Below are 14401 nucleotides of genomic sequence, written 5' to 3'. Positions count from 1 at the left end.
GTGGAAGCCACATTTGCAGTGCATACATGGACTGAAAGCAGTGCATCCCTCAGACATGTAATACATGTTACCCCAAATGAACATTGGCAACCTTTGTGTTTTATATCCTTTTTACAACTTTATTAATATACCCTTCAGCTGGGCAATCCTTCTGATCAAGTTAAGATCCAAAACTATGGGAGTCTTCCCATTCTTTTTTGCACAAAGTTTCTTCTGCTGAGAAAATAAATGGTAAGAAGTGAAATATTTACACACCCATGCCTTGTAACATTAGCAAAGGAACCAGCACAGAAGGAAAAAAAAACAGGAAGAAAAATTTCAGTATAGCATGCAGACAAACTTTACGTGTGCTCATTGCGAGGTCCTGGCTCAAGCCAGAAGCATTCCATACAGCACAAATTATCTGCTTACTCTTTCGTTAGTGCATTCTAGATGTTGCCATGATACAGCGTCACTTCTTTAGCTAAGAAAAGATTTAGCTGCTCATAAAAATCAAACTTTTGAAGGACAATCTAAGCACTAATAATAAAATATTATGTGTGATATACACAAGGCTACATTTATTTGAATGATGCACCCGTGATGGCACAGTACGCCTCACCGTACATGTAGAGCAGAACATTTATGATCTGAGCTTCCTTTAATTGCAAGCAGCAATAAAAAGTTGGTTTTCTCATTATCTAAAAACAAAGCAAAGGCCAAGCAGCAAGTATAAGATTTGCTTGCGTAAGAGGCACATCACCTTCATTTAAGGGTCACACAATTATCGCAACCATTGGTAAGAAGATGAACCTTCTGAAGTTGCGTATGGGCTATGAGTGATGCTGTGATGGAGAGTTTCAAAGATTCAGTAACTACTGGTACACCTGGACTTGGGCCAGCTTGTTGTGACCGCTGCCACCAGCAGGTCATCAAAATTAAACTGCATGGTTTGAATGCTGCACAGCAATTTCATGCATTTCCTTCAATGCTCCAACAATGAATAAAACTCACCACTGCTCATCATCAAAGCTTGTCCTCAGGATCTTCGCTGCCTGCGAGAACACACGTCGTGTACTGAGTACAGCAAAAGAGGTTCAACTTGGAAGCATTTTTTAATATCTTGGAGAAAAAAGAAAGGCATCATGACCTGCACCAGGGAAGCTCAAGAGGTTGCAAGAAAAGTCAATACATTCCGGCAGAAGAGGCACACTGGCTACTTGAATTACATCGTATAATTCATAATGTAAACTTTGCAAATCTAAAAGACTGTACTACTAACTCAGGAGTTCAAGTAAGCTCATTTTGAGTGAAGGAACTTTTACTCAATCACAAACTGCCCCTGAGTGAGAATTTTTCTAACTGAAAAACCACACTGACCCTCCGTTTTTAGCAAATAGTTTAAAAAACGCACGTGATGCATGAGACCACCACTTCCAAGAGTCATCCTTAAATCTGCCCCTGGTTTTATACTGTAAGTTCTTTGAGATTTCTGCTCTGTAAGCTGTAACATGAATCTTCAGTCATCAATTAAAGCAATGAAAAGTGATTAAGAACTGTACAACGGGAACGAGACACACACCAGCACAAGTGTGCGTCTCATTTTACTTGCACTCTCTTAGCGCTGTTAAATCGTTTTGATCAAAAGGATTTAAGACAACAAGATAAGCAATCATCAGCCAGCAACACTACACACAGCAAACACACAACATGATAAAGATCCCTTCAGATTTGAATACAGTGCAGCAAGTTCATGGTTTATGCGGGTCTAATATCCCAAAGCAACCAAGCCTATGAGGAACACCATAGTGAAGGGCTCCGAAAATTTCCATAACCTGAAATTCTTTAATGTGCACTGACATCGTCCAGTACACAGGCCTCTAGAATTTCCCCTCCATCAAAATTTGACTGCTGCAGCCAGGATTGAATTCACGTCTTTCGGGTCAGTGGCCAAGCGCCATAACCACTCAGCCACCGTGGCAGCTTACAGTACTGCAAGTCTAAAGATAATTTAAAAAAACACACATCTGACAGCTTTCAGCTCAAGTTTTATGGTGAGCACATTTTGCCAGCACCACTGCTCAAGGGTGTAGAACACTAACCTCACTTCTCACAAGAAGTACTTGAGTGAAGGCAAGTGAAACACTCTCTGGAGGCCATGGGAAAAGAAAAGAAGCATTCACACAAGCTATAAGAATCAAGTACAAAGGGTGCACACGTCAGCAAAGCTTATCATATGTCAAATTCTTAAGGGGACCAACCACAGACCAAAATGTGTCAAGAGATTATGGTGGAAATGCAAGACCTTGTCTCATTTCGTAATGATTGAGAACTCCATTGTCCAAGAAATGAGGATTTATAATTTTAATTTGGCACTGAAAATCACATAAAAGAAATTGAGCTGCAACCTTGCAGCAAAATTCTGTGTTTATCAGCACAGCCCATCCCGTGACCACATCTCAGTAAAATATCACTGATTCAGTCGCATAAGGAGCTGATAGTGGCAAAAAGCTGCCGTGACAGCGGCTCGTGTCACACTTGGTCGGGGTGTGAAATAAAAGAAAACAGAACTGGCCACAAGTGAGATTCAAACACGCGGTGGCGCGAACTGATCAGCTTCACTGGTTGCTGCATTAGACCACTACACACTGTTTGTAGCTTACAGTCCCAGGTATTAAACTGCCAGTCTCTTGCACTGTGCCTTGGATGTCAGTCATCCTCATCATTCTTCTGTGTGCAAATCAGTCCAAAAATAGCACGCATACCTGCACATGGAAGCCAAAATTTGAACGCGTGGCCCCTTTATTAACAGGAAAAGGTATCTGTAAGCGCCACTTCACAAGTATGCAGCAAATCACATCTAATGACAGGAGATTTGAACCAACAAATTAATTATTATTGGTATGCATTAATTCTATGCTATTGCACCAGAGATCAAGTGTACCCCAGATTTTTTTTTTTCCTATCAGGAGTGTTTGTCATGTTTTATCATAGTTTAAGCTCTCTTCAGTGTGCTCTTTGATAAAAGGCAACTCTCCCTTCACATTGACAATGAGGTGCTTTTAGCCTTTGTCACTACATTGTGGCGATGAACCAGTAGCAACGGTCCACTAAAACTTTCACCAACAAGGCGTATGTCAATGTGCGAAAACAACTTTTTAGTGTGAATACTCAAATGAACGCTGCTCTATAACAAAAATGTCTTATTACTGTCTGGCAGGTGAGACTTATACTAGTTTTCGGTACATCACTGTTGCTTTTATGCAATCACCTTCACACTCACTGATCATGGTTTCCAGCATTGGGATACATAAAAACAGGTGCATGCACTGACTGAAAAAATTCTCAGCAAAAATAATTCTACAGCATTTCCAACAAAAACATTGCGGAACCAAGTCAGCAAGCTTTCTATTGCACTGAAAAAAAATAGGTGCTTAAATTTCAGCTGGTCCCATTATATGTCCAAAAACAAAGGCAACAAAAAGAAACAAGAAAAAAAACAAGAAATGAATCATTTTTGACAAACATATGTTTGTAATGCTCAAAAAAAAACCCTTGCTGAGTGAAGGAAGAAAATGAAGCCTAAGTTATTGCCTATTCCCATTTTATTCTTCGGCTTCCTAACGTCAATCTTCAGAAAAACACGTGACTCTTATTAAGCAATGGTGGCTTCATTTATATATGAAGGCAAATTGTGAGAAGTGCTATAAATTTTATAATAAATTCATAAATAAATTTCATAATTATATAGAGTGATGGTGGTAAATTAATTATTGAAAAAAAGGGAAGGAATTAAAGGCCACTCTATGGGAGGAGACATTGACCCTAGCCTCCTACCAAACAAGGTGATGGTTCAGGCTAGTGGGTATGCGTTGTTTCATAGAGCAGCAAGAACTCGGGACAAACACAAGCGATTGTTTGTCCCCCGAGTTCTTGCTGCGCTATGGAACATACCACCTACCAGGGCTGATCAGTAGCCCATGTGTCAGTCAGCTGGTTCTCCCAGGGAAACAGGAGGCTAGTCATGGATAGCAATGAGGCCAGACCACATGGAGTAGGGCAGGGGAAGACCAACTGCAGTGGCATTCAAGAGGATGACGGATGTGGTGGAAGAAGGAAAGAATAAGAAGGGTTGGAAAAAATTTTAAGCTCAACCTTTAAAGGTATGATGAAATAGCGTTTAACGGGTCTCAGCAGTGGCTCCTCTTGCCCAAGCAGACAGGGACACTCTTTCCATATTAGGTGAAAGACCACACAACATACATATAAAGCCCCACTTTATTCAAGCAATACGAATGCCTTGCATGCCTATGGGTAGCATGTTTGACTTGCAACCTAAAAGCCTAGGCTTTGATTCCCAACCAATTACCTCAATTTTCTTTTCAGTGCAATCCAGTACACTTTATATACTTACAAGTCTGACTGATATTTGAGTCATGTTCGGACCTTCTAATCACCAGTTTCCTAATGTTTTAATGACTTTTCAAATCCACTGCTTCATGTGAGACATAGCCACCCTTTCTAACAATCCAGATTTTTCACTCACAGAAGATAGCGCCAGATTTTCTGCAAAATGAGACCCTTAAAGTGTCGTTTTGGACGAGTTGGTTTCAAGTTGGTCTCACACCACTGCCTGCCAGTGGGTGAGGAAAGAATGAAGGGGAGGGAGAGGGGAGCAGCTAGAGCAAAACCACAGCCAAGGCAAGGAGGGCAAGTCTTAAAGGTGCACTGAAGAGGATTCTGAACTTGTCTTTTTGCCGCGGGAACTCGACCTACACGTTCCTAGCATTCTTAGGAACAGTGACTTATTGCCCTGTGTGGCCGATTTCCCCAATTAAATCGGATTAACGTCCGGCTCCCGCCTTTTTTTTTAATTCTCCCTCGTACAGTGGGCGGAGTCAACCAACGCGTGGAGCGCCTTTCACCCAGTCCCGTGGAGCGCCTTTCACCCAGTCCCGTGGAGGCTTTGCTTTCGCTTTATTTTGTTTTTTAGGTTTCCATGAATAAACAGTTTCATTCGCAGATAACATAGCCGCAAAATAAGCCCGAAGAAATAAAAATACGCGCGGACTATTTGCTACTACGGACTACTACGTATTACTCTGCCGATGGCAGAGCGGCAAGCCGCCACGGGACTGGGTGAAAGGCGCTCCACGCGTTGGTCGACTCCGCCCACCATACGAGAGAATTAAAAAGAAAGGTGGGAGCCGGACGTTAATTCAATTTAATTAGGGAAATCGGCCACACAGGGCAATAAATCGACGTTTCTAAGAAAGCTCGGAACGTGTATATCGAGTTCCCGTGGCAAAAAGACAAGTTCAGATTCCTCTTCAGTGCACCTTTAAGCATAATTTTATGGTACATAATTTTTTCACTCGATGCGTTTCTGCTAAGCTCAACCCTGGGGATGCATTCCTTAGTATATTACAAGTGATCAGCCATCATCCTAAATCAAAAAAAAAAAGTTTTTCTTATAATTTCTATATTTTCATAGCGCAGTGGTTCTCTGACATGGATGTGTCAGGGACCCCTTGTGGACCAGTGGAAGTGATGGGGGACACCTTGCAGTGATGGGGGGCAGGGGAGGGGGTATAAATTATAAAAGCAGTTCACAGCTTATGGAAGATAGCGGAAGGAGCGAAGTTGCAGCCAGCATGTGCTGCTACGGTTTCTTCCCGCAGAGGGCAAGAAAACAATGTACAACAGAAAAGTACAACAGGCCCATTGACTTAAGATGCCAACAGTGATTGCACCCAAAGCGGTATGGTATTCAGGTGTGATATAAAACTTATGGTTGGTCTGCAGCCAGCTTGACAGAAAGCAGAAGAGACAACAAACAGAACCTAGAAATGAGAGGCTTATGCACTGTACAAACTGAAAAGCCTAAGAGGCAGTCCCTCCAAACAATGCAAGGAAGACAACAACAAAAAATTTCAATTTCAAAAATGATTTAAACATTACCCAGTGAATTATAGAAATCCACAGGACCTTAGATTTGGTTAAGACAGTTGAAGTTGCCGAAGAGTTCTACACAAATCTATACAGTAGCCAATGTAATCAGGAAGGCAGGATCCAACATCAATGGGACAATCTGCCAGTATCAAAACAGAAAAAGCTTTTAGAGCAATGCAAAAGCGGAAGGCAGCTGGTAAGGATCAGGTAACAGCAGGTCTGTTGATGGACAGAAGAGAGATTGTGCTAGAAATACTAGTCACCCTACACACGCCATGCCTTATGGTCTCAAGAGCATACCAGAAGCTTGGAAGAACGCTATCATAACCTTAAACCTTAAGAAAGGAGACATCAAGGATTTGAAAAACTGTAGACCGATCAGCTTAATATGAGATCAAATGGCACACCATCCTCACTATCAGTGCTTAAATAACGAATTCCCTGCAAGTCAAGTGGTAGCTCTTTCTTTATTGTCCTTTGTAACACATCCCAAAAATAAACCTCTTCCCAGCAATGCAAAAAAACATGGTCTATTGTTTCGGGCTGTTTACAAATTAAGCAGTTCGTTCCTCGCAGTATGAAGAAATCCTTTCCCTGTAAAAATTTTTTAACTGGTAGCAGCCCGGTGTGTAATTTAAAATTCAGGAAAGAATGGACTCATTTCTAGCCATCCAGAAAGCTGCTGCGGAGCCTCCCGAGTGGCTCCCAAGACTATAGCGAATGTGTATGTTACAGGAATTTTAATCTGACGAAGCCAGACTCGTGCTGACTGATCATGGCAGTGTCGTATGTACATAGTGTTTTGTGTGCTTTTCGTTGACTGTCTTTTGGTTAAATGTTATGTGCCAAAGCCAGGCAAAAAATTTAAAAAAAGTCGGCGTAGCATAGGGTTTAGCACGCTCGGCTATGGAACGGAAGGATGGTGGTTCGATTCTCACCGTGCACAAGATTTTAGGATTTTTCTTCTGGACTTTCACTTCAGATGTAACGGACGGACGAATGGACGGACAGAGTCGTGGTCCCGAGTATGAGCCATTAAAGGCCTTAAAAAAAGATCCGTGTAACGGCCACATCCAAACTTTCCACAACGTTCAAACTGCATGCGCCATGGCCTCCATGATCAGCTCCAGCTGCGAGAAATGGGGGCTTGATCGCGAAAGCCACACACATGCACAGGAGCTTCCAGGTGCTACCCAAGGATAGTGCCCGAGGCCAAGCTCATCATCATCATCAACTTTTTCCTTCGCCACGACCTATCACTATGCATATCAGCATCAGCATCACCAGCTCCAGTTTTTTTGTGTTAGAATGGCTACTTGGGCTAGTCGGTATAGATTCAATGCTATGAGGCAGCGCGCAGAGACAACGGACAGGACAAGACACACAGCAAGGCGCTAACGATCAACTGAATTTTATTCGGAAAAAAACATCTCTTAAATGTTGCTGTTCTGCCCGTGAAGCAGTTGCACATAACATGGAAATGGTCAATCAGCAAACCTGTCAATAAACGTGAATTCTTTATCATGCAGAGTCAATTAAGGTGGTACTACTAACGCATGAGTCTCCTCCTTTCCTTGTGTGATACGCTTCTAAGAGCTCTCGGGTCACTTTATCTCAGTGCCTGAACAGCACTGTGAAAGATACAGAATATGGCACAAAATGGCCCTCAAAACTGTCACAGCTGGAAATGTGCACTGCCAAGATGGATATACGAGTAGTACCTTTGCCCACAGGAAGAACAGACATGCAGAAAAGTGCAAGTCAGGACAAAACTGAACTTGTTAAGCCATTCAAACTGTATATGTAGTTTGATAGAAACAAACTACAGTGGCAGAGGCTTTAAATACAGTATGAATCAGCCGTTTGTCTCAGACCAAACATGACTGACAGGCAGAAATTCAATTACCTGATGGCACACTTGCAGGAAAGGCAGCCTCAGCTGCCTTCCCTGTTTTCAGTGAGCAGTTTGGTTTGGTTTATGGGGTTTAACGTCCCAAAGCGACTAAGGCTATGAGAGACGCCGTAGTGGAGGGCTCCGGAAATTTCGACCACCTGGGGTTCTTTAACGTGCACTGACATCGCACAGTACACGGGCCTCGAATTTCTCCTCCAAAGAAATTCAGCCGCCGCGGCCGGGATCGAACCCGCGTCTTTCGGGTCAGCAGCCGAGCACCATAGCCACTGAGCCACTGCGGCGGCCTTTCAGTGAGCAGTATCGAGCAGGTTAAATATTCTAAAAGAAACGTGCTGTAATAGATCAATCTTGCCCACTAATTCATTTCAATAAAAGATAGGTCTGTGTGGATGAGACAGGACTGGACACAAAAATGGAAATGACACCTTAAGTGCAGACTTCCAACTGTTTATCCATGAGCGAAGCACATGCTATATAAGCGAGGAACCATAGCAGGCAACCACCTGTGTCATTTGCTCAAGAACTGATAAAACTTCAGTTCTTGTACAAATGGTGAAGGTGGCAGTGCACTTCGTTTATTCGCTTTTATAGTATAAACAATTGGAAGCCGGCACCCATGGTGTCATTTCCGCTTCTATGTTTTCTGTCCTATTCATGCCGCCCTATTTTTACTGAAACACCTGGAAGCCAGGAGCATTGAGTAGACATCTATTCAGCTGCCCAAACACACTTACCTACAGATACGGAGAGACTTGAGGAAGATGATACAGAAAGTCCAGGTCCACACAATAGCCCTGGAGTCACTGCAGGCCTCAGCAAACCACTACGCACCAACATTTATGGGTGTGCTTAGAACAGCAATGCCTTCAGAATGGGCTGTGGAGTTGAAGTTAATAGATGGTTATCAACTGAGAACCTCAGGCCATGACAGACAAGACAAATGAATTGGCAAGAAAACAGTTCAAGTGTTGAAGCGGTTTCTGGAATTTTTGCAAGAGCAAGTGAAGTGCCGTGAAGAAAATGAAAGTGGACAAGAGCCAATAAAACTTGGTAGAGGAACCATAAAAGAGATACTAGCAACATGCAACTTTTACAGTGCGTCCGGCAAGACACGCCTTTTCTGCAAGCAGGCAAGCCATACATCTCAGGACTGTTGTCATAGAGCTAGAAGTAAAAAAATTCTTAAAGTGCAAAAGCTTGCTTTAGAAACAAGTTACCTCACGGCGCAGTTCTCTAAAGTAAGCATCCAGTGCAAGTGCAGCAAAGGTCACCATGTGACTTAAGTTTGCAACCCTCATGAGAAATGCGTGCACCAGAGTAGACAGAAGTTGCACAGTATACATTCTCAAAACTGCTCTTGTATGGGTGCAAGGAGACTAATCCAGATAGCATGCAAAGTTGCTATATAACAGTGGAAGTCAGTGGTTGTTCATTTCAAAGTGTTTCACAATTGGGATATGGTGAAAAAGATAACAGAAAAAAAATGGTTAACCATTAGTCTTTTTTTCCAAGGCAATGAATAGGTGAAGACCATGGATGTGGAGTAAGTGACCATGGCCATGAAGCAAATCCGTCTTTTTCACAAGAAGTGGCGCCCTCTGGGGAGCGGCAAAAAAGGAGGACAAAAAGTTGGGCAAGTTGGTAAACATTCATGATGGGTTCCAAAGCACGCCAAGATGGAGACGAAAGGAAAAGAACACACACGACAAGCGCTTACTAGCAACAAGAAAGGTTTATTGCAACGCTGGGAATAAATAGGGGTCACAGAAAATACAAAGAACCATAAAATAACAAGAGAGAAAAGGGATTAGCCATTACTATCTAAAAACGCACGTTACTATCTCTTTTTCTGTCTTGTTATTTTACGGTTCTTTGTGTTTTCTGTGACCCCTATTTATTCCCAGCGTTGCAATAAACGTTTTTTGTTGCTAGTAAGCGCTTGTCGTGTGTGTTCTTTTCCTTTCGTCTCCGTCTTGTCGCACTTTGGAACCCATCATGAGCGGCAAAAACTCATCTGCTACGAACTGAAAACGAATGTACGTGAGAGATGCAGGGATGATCTGGTTTCGCGAGGAGCCAGCTGCAGCTGCGTGTGTGCTTGACAGCTGCCACCACCTGTTGCATGCACCTGTCACTAGCATGAACTGCGCATGTGCAGTAGGAGCTGGCAGTTTATTTTCAATTAGTGGAGCTGGATGAGAAGAAGCCCGGATGCGCAGAGCAGCCATGTGAAAAAGGTGGATTAGCAATGCTACAATGGTTCAACGGCTGCAGTCTATATAATGTCTCACAGCAAGCTGCCAGCTCCTACCGCACAGCTACCCAAGAAACTAAGGAGAAGGCAGGTAAAAATTGCATCATCATCCCTACTACGCTCACTCTAGGACAAAGACACCTCTCATATTTCTCCAGTCAACCCTGTCCTGTTCAAGCTGCAGCCGTCTTACCCCCAAAACTTTTTATTCTAATTTGCCTACCAAACTTTCTGCCACCCCCTGCTACTCTTGCCTTCTCTTCGAATTCAGTTCATTACCTATAACAACCATCGGTTATCTTACATTCGCATTATATGCCCTACCCAAGCCCATTTATTCTTCTCGATTTCAACTAGGATGTCAGTAACCGGCATTTATTTTCTGACCCACTCTGCTCTTTTCCTATCTCTTAACATTACACCTATCATTTTCCTTTCCATAGCTTGCTGCAATGTCTTATATTTAAGTCAAACCCTTTTCATTAGCAAATAACACTATCCTAGTCAGCGGCTGCCACATCAAGTCTGGTCACAGGTTCAGACTTCTATTGGGAATTTTCGACTGGCAAGACCAAATGAATTGAAGAAATGGCAGTGGCTCTGTAATCAACAGTAGCCTGGACCAGACGTTTTCAAACTGGGTTCCGCACAACCCTTGGGTTCCTTAAGATACTTTTTAGGTTCCGCAAGCACATAAATCCATACATGCCTGAGCCTGAATCTCTCCTATGCCCACTTTATTTTGAGACTAGTCCTATTGTAACTGCTAACAGTAGACTGTTTCTCTATACAGCCAATCATTAGGAATTCAACTTGAGCATATTCTGAGTGCCTATGAATGTGCACGCTTTTCTGCCTCTATGTTAGGCGGGAAGTGACAAAAGCCAAGACACAATGGTTCCTCAGCACTTCTGGTAAGCCACTAGGAATTCGTGAGGCTAAAATGTTTGAGAACCCTGTTGCTGGACAGTTCAAAGACTTGCAACTAGCCAAACTTCAAAGCTAACAAAGAGATGAAAGGTGATGGTACTGAAAGTTAAGACGACACCCCTCAGGCCAAATCACAATGGTTCTGGAACTTAGCATCTATTGTACACGGTCGTCCACTTCTAGTTTGAACACGGCTCCGGGCAGCCGGCACTCCAAGTAGCGCCTCTCTCGGGCGCCTGGGTAACTAGCGCGCAGGCACAGTGGAATCCATAGGCGTGGCTTTCACCGCGTCGTTTGCTACAGTGCACCAGTGCCGCCGGGTTGAACTCGCCCTGCGGTGAAGAGCACTTTCGCACTGAGCACGCAAAGCGCCCGCATGATTACTGTTTCCGACACAGCAGCTTAGAAGCACAGTATCTGCGCTTGGTCGAGAGCTGCATCCGCAATGGCTAAGGCTTTTCCTTATTATTTCTTCTTGCAATCAACACGTAACAAGCTGATATGGCGAAAGACATCGTCCAAGTGGGAGTTCAAGCAGTTTACTCTGAGGCCACCACCATTACTTAGCTGCAATATTTTATCATTTGAAGCTATTCGTGCCCAGCAGCCAGAATAAGCTGGCGCCTCACGGGTGCTTTAATCCACTCAAGAAATTTTCTTATTCGGTTCTTTAGCTTAACTCAGAAGGGGCTAAGTTGCTAAGGAGTCTCACGAATTTGTTAAAATAAAACCTGAGGATTTTTCACACCGATGCACTCGTCTGGAAATGATTTTCAATGGTTTCTACGCCGGCCTTGGTTGCTGCTCATATGCAACCACTCTTCTGGGCATATGAGCAAAACATGGCCATGTTTTTCATTCGTTCATTCATTTTCACGATTCTTACCATGAAGTGCTCGTGTTCATACTGGCTTTGTATTAATCTCCCTCCAGGGTAGAGCGCCATACATTTAGTACTGATATTGCAGAATGGCAATTTGAGTGGATGAAAGCACCCGTGAGTCGCCAGCTTATTCTGGCTGCTGGGCACAGATAGCTTCAAATGATAAAATATTGCAGCTAAATAATGGTGGTGGCCTCAGAGTAAACCGCTTGAACTTCCACTTGGACGATGTCTTTCTCCGTATCAGCTTATTGTTACGTGTTGATTGCAAGAAGAAACGATAAGGAAAATACTTAGCCATCGCGGATGCAGCTCTCGACCACGCGCAGGTGCTGTGCTTCTAAGCTGCGGTGTCGGAAACAGTAATCATGCGAGTGCTTTGTGTGCTCAGTGCGAAAGTGCTCTTCACCACAAGGCGAGTTTAACCCGGCGGCGCTGGCGCACTGTAGCAGACGACGCGGTGAAAGCCACGCCTATGGATTCCACTGCGCCTGTGCGCTAGTTACCCAGGTGCCCGAGAGAGGTGCTGCATGGAGCGCCGGCTAACTGAAGCCGTGTTCAAACTAGAAGTGGACGACCGTGTACATCATCATCAGATGCAAAGCATAGTGTGAATGTGGAACCTGAGCATTTTAAACAAGAAATGAACAGCGGTTGCTACATCACGAGTTTTCCATGAAAGAAAAATATCAACATCAACACAAGAAATGAAAATTTGGATGAGTTTGTTAGAGATCAAAAGAAGAAGCCAACATGTAAAGGAAGGAAAAGAAAGCCCAATAAAGACTGTTGCTGTCAAAAACACAGGTTTCATAAGCACATTAACTGTAGGCAGCAAGGTCCAAAACAAAAGCAACACCTTCCAATATAAGTCATTGTCCTTAACTCGATGGCAGAAAAAGGCAGAACTGGTTTGGTTTTATGGGGCTTTAATATCCCAAACCAACTCAGGCTATGAAGGACGCCGTAGTGAAGGGCTCCAGAAATGCTGACCAACTGGGGTTCTTTTTTAAAGTGCACCACCATCACAGAGTACACAGACCTCTAGCATTTCGCCTCCATCGAAATGTGACCGCTGCGGTCGGAATCGAACCTGCGTCTTTGGGGCCAGCAACCAAGCACCATAACAACCTAGCCCCTGCGGTGGCTGAAAAAGGCATAACTTCCTACACACAACTCCGCTGACTGAATTAGTACGACAACATTTACCATTTCACTCCTGAGCTACCTCAAATTCTGAAGTTCTAAAGGGGCAGTGACAAGGTGGACAGTCATGTTAAAGTGCATTGAGACTTTAGAAGCAGTAGCAATAAAATACACTATAACAAGACATAAAAATAGCTATGTAAATGAGTTTGCCTGTATTTTTCCTGCATAAACACTGTTGAAAATCAGCTCTTGCCTCCCATCTATGTCCCTTCGTTCTGCACTGTCCTTTCCACCGTTCTCATTCATTCCACCTGGCTGTGAGGCTTTCCAGGGAATCAATTACGAATGCCTGTCCTTCCATTTTTGCGGATCTGTCTTTAAGAACATAAAGCAGTGCCCGAACCCCATCGCTGTCACTATTTAAAGATTTTTGGCCCTGTGAGGCAGTTTTCAAGGCGTTGTTAAATATTGGAGTCTGGCCCTGGATTCAGCTTGACATCCATGCACAACAGTTTCATCATACAGAAACACTCATGCCCACGGTTCAAAAGCAGCTATGGGCATAGGAACACTACAAGGAACACGTTATTTGAGCGCTGAGAAGTGTAACTAACATGAAACAAGCAGAGGCGAAACAGATTTGTCAGCCGTATGTAGTGTTGTCCCCATGACCATAAAACTGCTGTGGATAGCCCCAGTCACTTAGGAAGAGCCACAGGAACTGGTGTCACCATGGAAACTTACAAGTCTGCAGGGCATGCATTGCCGTATTTACCCAATTCCAATGCGCACCCAATTTACGGCACAAAAAAAAAAAAACTGAAGCCCCTATTCTAACGCGCGCCCAATATCGGTGACAAAAAAAAAACTATTCTAACGTGCATGGGATTTCCGCAAACGAAAACAATTTGCAACCATTTTTATATTTTCAGGTGAGAGCAGGCCGTTTATTCACCTCAACTTCATTCACTGTCTCTCTCGGACAGCTCCTTCTCACACTCTGACCACAACATCTCGTCTTCAGTGCCGTCCATAGCCTTAGAAATTCCGCATTTCTCGAAAGCACTTCAGTGGAGACGGGCATGTGATCCACACGAAGCTGCCGCGTGAAGTCAGCCAGCTCATCTTCAAGGTTGGGAAACCTCCCCGCTCGCGGACCGCGGCGGCCTTTGCTTGACATTTTGCACTCAGAGATTGACTTTTTCAGTCTTCGCCAGTCTCGAACACAAGTCTCTGGCACAAGAAAATGACGGGAAGCATGCCAACTGCCGCTCTGTTCTGTGTGTAGAATAACTTTGCGCTTAAAGCTATTCTCGTGGCGGACACGACGTCTCTTCGT

The 14401-nt window shown here is 43.7% G+C and overlaps 1 pseudogene across 1 annotated transcript in view; it reads right to left on the bottom strand.

The window, feature by feature from the left end:
* Nucleotides 1-14401, bottom strand: part of LOC149355372 (uncharacterized) — a 57961-nt pseudogene that overhangs the window by 32586 nt on the left and 10974 nt on the right. Inside the window, exons 2-3 of the transcript XR_016289348.1 lie at nt 2082-2128; nt 994-1034 (exon numbers count right to left, since the gene is read on the bottom strand). The product of XR_016289348.1 is annotated as an uncharacterized LOC149355372 (transcript). The remainder of the gene's footprint in view (nt 1-993; nt 1035-2081; nt 2129-14401) is intronic.

Source organism: Amblyomma mixtum, chromosome 3 (genome assembly GCF_055824585.1).
Source record: "Amblyomma mixtum isolate Tamu chromosome 3, ASM5582458v1, whole genome shotgun sequence".
In the NCBI taxonomy this organism is placed as follows: domain Eukaryota; kingdom Metazoa; phylum Arthropoda; class Arachnida; order Ixodida; family Ixodidae; genus Amblyomma; species Amblyomma mixtum.
Note: the sequence above shows the minus strand (reverse complement) of the source record. Positions and strands in the feature narration are given on the sequence as shown.